The sequence below is a fragment of the Sinocyclocheilus rhinocerous genome, unplaced genomic scaffold (genome assembly GCF_001515625.1).
Source record: "Sinocyclocheilus rhinocerous isolate Xijiao unplaced genomic scaffold, SAMN03320098_v1.1 scaffold1821, whole genome shotgun sequence".
NCBI lineage: Eukaryota > Metazoa > Chordata > Actinopteri > Cypriniformes > Cyprinidae > Sinocyclocheilus > Sinocyclocheilus rhinocerous.
The window spans coordinates 103,391-109,597 of record NW_015636262.1 but is presented as its reverse complement, the minus strand read 5'-3'; the positions used below and the strand labels follow the sequence as shown (position 1 = coordinate 109,597).

The 6,207-nt window shown below is 39.5% G+C and overlaps 1 long non-coding RNA gene across 1 annotated transcript in view; it reads left to right on the top strand.

Annotated features, from left to right (window-relative positions):
- LOC107747731 (uncharacterized) overlaps positions 1–6,207 on the top strand; it is a 17,384-nt gene that overhangs the window by 1,080 nt on the left and 10,097 nt on the right. Inside the window, exon 2 of the long non-coding RNA XR_001640832.1 lies at positions 3,438–3,441. This is a non-coding gene — a long non-coding RNA (uncharacterized LOC107747731). The remainder of the gene's footprint in view (positions 1–3,437; positions 3,442–6,207) is intronic.

The following is a 6,207-nucleotide window of genomic DNA, read 5'->3' as shown; positions in this document are numbered from 1 at the left end:
TACTTACTAATGGTCTATACATGGTAAAGTTTAACAAAGTTTGAAGAACTGGTAATTCCTGTGTAATGTTTATGTAAAATGGTGCACTTTATTTTACAGTCCTATTTCCATATACTTCCTATGTACGTACTGGTGTATGTACATAGTTAATGTACAGAATAAGTTATGCGGTACTCAAGTTGGGGGGTATAAACATGGACCAAGGTACTTATTGAGTAATTGATGGTAAGTGCCATTGCAGTTTGGAACTTTGGAAGTAGGTTGGGAACACGGCAGTAACTGTGCAGCACTGCATAGTGTTAATACTTAGCAGACACAGTCCTTTTAAATAGGGATTTAGACACATGACAATCAGGAGTTGCAAGTGCAAATATGAGTCTGGTAGCTACTGTATAATTCCAAAATAAAACCTGTGTACACACATAATTATCCCTATTGGACCAATTAGTTAAGAGAATCAGTGTCATTAAAGATAAGGCAAGTTAACTGCAATGGCACCTACCATCAATTACTCCATAGGGTCTTTCGCACCGCTTTAGTTCCAGAACTAAATGTACAGTACTAAAGTACTGGGACGATTTTGCACGAACTATTTCCCAGGGACTTTAAAGGGTTGCATTTGCACCAACAGTGTGTACTAGGAAGTGACGTAAGCTGGGTGACAGCGACGTCATTTGTGCGCAGAGTTCAACAACAGAAACAAAGAAGAACAACGTTAACAACAGGAGGATGGAGGACACTGTGATCGGAGCTGTGTTTTTGTTGTGTCTCGCGGGTTTCACAATAATGGACATGGAATGTCGACGTATACGTAAAGCGATTGAAAGAACGGAAAGGAGGACTAAGAATCTCCAACGACAACTACCAGTGCTACATTTGCTACAAGTGCCTGCACTTCAGTGTCCGTCCATCTATCGCTGTTCTCCATACTTGCGAAATAAGTTGACAAAATGTTTACAGTATGTTTATACAGCGTTTTAAATCATGGCGGGTGAGGGCGTTTTCATTCGCATTTGGCCAATCAATGTCTACTTACGTCACGATTAGTACCAGTTGTGCTGGTTAGACCCTGCTCTGGAGTAGGAGCTAATTTGATTCTCGAAAAAGGCAGTCCGGTACTAAAATCTCACCCAGTTCCGGTGGTGCGAAAACACCAAAAAGTGGGTAGTTCCATAATTAGTTCTGGTACAATGAAAAGGTTCCCGCGGTGCGAAAGGCCCTCATAAGTACCTTGGTCCATGTTTATACCCCCCAACTTGAGTACCACATAACTTATTATGTACATTAACTAATAGGTACATACACCAGTACGTACACAGTAAGTATATGGAAATAGGACTGTAAAATAAAGTGCACCATTTTAGGCAAGGCAAGGCAAGTTTATTTATATAGCACATTTCGTACACAATGGTAATTCAAAGCGCTTTACATAAAAGAAAGTCCAATAATCATAAAAAGAAAAATAATCACAAAAATAAAACAAGGAATTTAAAAACTTTGAAAATGATTTAAAAACTGATTTAAATTGAATTTTAAAAATAGAAAATGATTATTCATACATAAAATACAGTGCAATCAGTTCGGACAACGCGCAGCGCTCATTCAATAAATGCACAGCTAAAGAGATGAGTTTTGAGTCTAGATTTAAATGTGGCTAATGTTTTAGCACATCTGATCTCTTCTGGAAGCTGATTCCAACTGCGGGCGGCATAAGTATAGTAATGTGTCTTATTAGTTACCATATACTGACACTACCTGTTAGTGACCGTTATTACTCACACTTGTTGGTAAGTACTACATATTTACCACGTGTATACCAAGTACAGTATGTGTCTTGTTTGTTACCACATAATACCATATTTTTCCGTAGGTGCTACTCATTTACCATGTACATGTCATTAGTATGTACAGTTATGTGTCCTATTAGTTACCATATATGGTTACTGTAAAGACGTGCCTGTTTGTACCCACTTGTCCGTAAGTACTGCATATTTACCATGTATATACATTAGTAAGTACAGTAAAGTATGTAATTAGTTACCATGTACAGGCACTACCTGTAAGTACCCACACTTGTCTGTATGTACAAAATAATTACCATGCATGTACGACCGTAAGCCGTGTTTCTTATTTGTTACTATATACATACACTTCCGGTAAGTACCTTGTGTTACCACTTATTTGCTTGTAGGTACAAGATATTTACCATGTACTGTATGTACCAGGGAAGTACACGTACTGTAAAATAAAGTGCTACCGATGGATCTAACAGCTGTCCATATCAGCTTACTCACCCTGGACAGTTGTTCCTTCAATGACCAATGGATGGTCCTCGAAGGACATTGTGCCAGTTTTTGATTTGGTTCTTCAGTTGGTAAGAACCCCCATTCACCGTGGGAGAGGAGGACCTCCACCTCACAACTCCAGCAACTCCATTCCTAGAGCTCTACTTCCAGCCCCTTGAGCTCCTAATCATGTTTAAGATGGACACAGAGTCTGCACACACACCCCTACTACTGACCCCCAGCTTGAGGCCTTGTCCATCCCTGATCCAGTGCACATCACTCAGTTCATCGTAGAAGCAGCAATCACTGTATATCCATCCTGGAACTAATCCCCACCCTAATGCCAACCTCTAAAGCCCTTTCTGCGCTGATTGGCTGTCCGCCTTGATTAACTCTCTGGTCTCATCCAGAACCCTAGTCTTTCCCCTTCTGCTGGTTCCATCCAGCATGAAAGCCTCCTCATCAAGGATTTCCGGCTTCACCAGCTTGACCACAGCCTTCTGGTCTGTCAAAACCACTGTGTTCTCTGGGTTTGTTGACTCAACCAAGGTTCTCTGATCCCCTGGCTCCTCCTTGGGAATCCCCACCAGGGTCCCTTTTTCCCTTGGCTCCACTTGGTATGTCGTTCCCTTGGCTCCAGTCTATCCAGCTTTGCCTTGGGTCTCCAGTTCTACCTGGGTCTTCCATTCCCCTGGCTCCATCTTGGTCTTCAGTCTCACCAGCTCGGCCTCAGTCTTCCGAGACCCCAGCTCTGCCTTGGTCCTCCGATCGTCCAGCTCCGCTTTGGCCTCTACACTGGTTATCCTTTCTTCTGGGTCTGCAACCATTCCTCTGCGCCCAATCTTCTGTTCCTCTGGATTCTCCTTGGTCTTCACTGCCCTGGAGTGGGGGTCTGTTCCCCTTTCATGGCCCTGACCCTCCCCTCTTGCCCATCCATTAATGCACTCCATGGGTGATGTATAATAGGGGAAATAATAATAATTAAAAAAAAGGAATTACTGTATCCCATACGTTTTAGTGGAATTTGGAGAAAGCTTGACAAACACTAATATAGTATTACATAGTTAAGAAATAACTAGTTTTACAAACTCAAAGAATTACTGCTCTGCCATTGCACTAGTGCTGTCCGTTGAATGAGTGATGGAGAGAGAGGGTAGTTCAGATGTGTAATTACCAGATAAGAGGTATTGTGATATGAAAATATTCCTACTACTTGTTTCACTTCTGTTTCAGTTTTTTTTATAACCATTTCTTACTATGTGTCAGTAAGTTGTTGTTATTTTAGCATGTGATTGCAAAGATACTATTTTAACTGAACTGAGCTGGATGATGACATCACTGAATTCAATGATGAACTGCCTTTAACTGAAAAATTTGTGTTTACTATTGTCATTTTGCATTATTGACACACTATTTTCCTAATTAATGCTGTTCAGTTGCTTTGACACAATCTGTATTGTTAAAAGCGCTATATAAATAAAGGTGACTTGACTTGACTTGACGTACTATAAAATAAAGTGCTACCGATAAGCTACTACTGAATATAACATAGAAACTTTCATTTTCTGTAAAGCTGCTTTGCAACAATTTGTATTGTGAAAAGCGCTATATAAATAAACTTGAATTGAATAGACAGAATGGAAATTTGTATTCAAAACTAATCTCAAGCTTTTAGATCAATAGAGGTTTTAAGATCAGGAGAAACATCAACTCAGTCATGCATTCAAACGTTTGTCTGGTATCTATCCTGAGATTTCGGTGAGGCTCGTGTTGTTGGTTTCTCAGTGACCTTGAGCTCTGGATTCTTATGGCTTTTGGCAGGAGCGCCGGACAGGGCCGGTCGTTCCAGTTGAATCGGGATTTGAGAAGCATCGCCCTGTCAAACGTGTGTTGTGTGAGGTGTGAACGCGTGTTTTTTGTGTGTGGGGGGTCAGAGTATCAGGGTTTAAATCCCAGTGAAGATGTTTTTGGCCTTGATCACCGTCCCGATCGATTCCTGGCTGATTCACTCTCAGATATGTCTTATTTTATTAGTAGCTTCAGCCTTCCACAGGCCCATTCACGCGTGATCAATACGACGGCCGGGACGGGACATATTTTTCTCATTTTTAGTGCCTTAACGCTATTTAACCGTGTCATCTGATAAATGAGTGGCCGTCCCAAAACGCTGATTTTCTATTGATTTCTCCCTCAATCTCAACACCCTTTGCCCCATCACTCCTACATTGTTTGTATGTCCAGTTATCTGCCCATATTCCTCCACCTTTAAAAGACTGCACTGTCTGCTTCCTTTACCCACAAACCCATTCAATGTCCGACCAAAGTGCTGCTTGAAGGATTAGTGAAGGAATATTCTTAAAACTGGCAAAACTTTGACATAATAGAGCTTGAAAAGTTATTGCATTTTACTTTTAATGTTAGCAACTCTTTATTCATTTCATGTGCTTCTGATGAATTACATTTGTACATTTAAATTAAACCTACAGCCTGTTTTATGGCTTCTTTAAAAAGTTACAAGGTCAGTTTGAACAGCCCTAAGAAATTAAATGATACGATTAATTAAATAATAAATAATATCTACTATTATTTAATATATTCTTTAGCAGTGTTTGGGAAAGTTACTTTGGTAACACTTTATTTTAAGGTGTCCTTGTTAACAATAAATGATGCATAATTACATGCAAGTAACCCTAAGCCTAAGTCTAACCCTAACCCTAACCATATGTGACCCTGGACCACAAAACCAGTCATAAGGGTCAGTTTTTTTAAATTGAGATTTATATATAATCTGAATAAATAAGCTCTCCATCGATGTATGGTTTGTTAGGATAGGACAATATTTGGCTGAACAACTATTTGAAAATCTGGAATCTGAAGGTGCAAAAAAATCTAAATATTGAGAAAATCGCCTTTAAAGTTGTCCAAATGAAGTCCTTAGCAATGCATATTACTAATCAAAAATTTAGTTTTGATATATTTACAGGAAATTTACAAAATATCTTGATTTTGGGCACAAAAGAAAAATCAATCATTTTGACCCATACAATGTATTGTTGGCTATTGCTACAAATATTCCCGTGCTATTTATGACTGCTTTTGTGCTCCAGGGTCACATATAGTAAGTACATGTAGTTAATTAATATTACTCAGTACTTAAATTTATAATTACACTGTAAGAAGGACACCTTAAAATAAAGTCTAACCATTACTTTTAAAAGTAATGGATTACAATATTGTGTTACTCCCTTAAAAAGTAACAAATTGCATTACTTAGTTACTTTTCATGGAAAGTAATGAGTTACTTTACTTTTGCGTTACTTTTTCTCATCTGGGCTGGATTTGCTTGTTTGTTTTAATATAAAAATATATATTTTTGGCAAATGTAAAAGCCCTTTCACATCTTTCACAAAGGTGGTGAAGGTCAGCAGCAAAGACAAATTAAATTAAATGCATAAAGGATATTTGTTATCTAACATATTTAATTATTAGCGGTTTGTGTCATATTCTGAGTTTGCATTTCACTGTTTTTATTCATTTTGAGGAACACTAAATCTGTTTTTGTGCAAGTGAAATTAGTAAATGCAAGTGCTACAGTAACGTCTCGGTTATGTATTGTAACCCTCGTTCCCTGAAGGAGGGAACGGAGAAGTCACGTCGGTGACCGACGAATTGGGGAATCTCGCTAGAGAGACCAATCTACTTTGAGTGTAACTAAACGAGCCAATGCACATTGGCATGTGATTATTGCATCCAGCTGCCGCTGATCACAGCGTGAGTATAAGTAGGCAGCCGGTGCAGCGCATAATCAGCTTTTCACTTCAGAGCCGAGCCGGTGACCTGGCCGCCCAGCGGTGGTACAGCAGCCGTGGCGACGGGATGTCTCCGTTCCCTCCTTCAGGGAACGAGGGTTACAATACGTAAC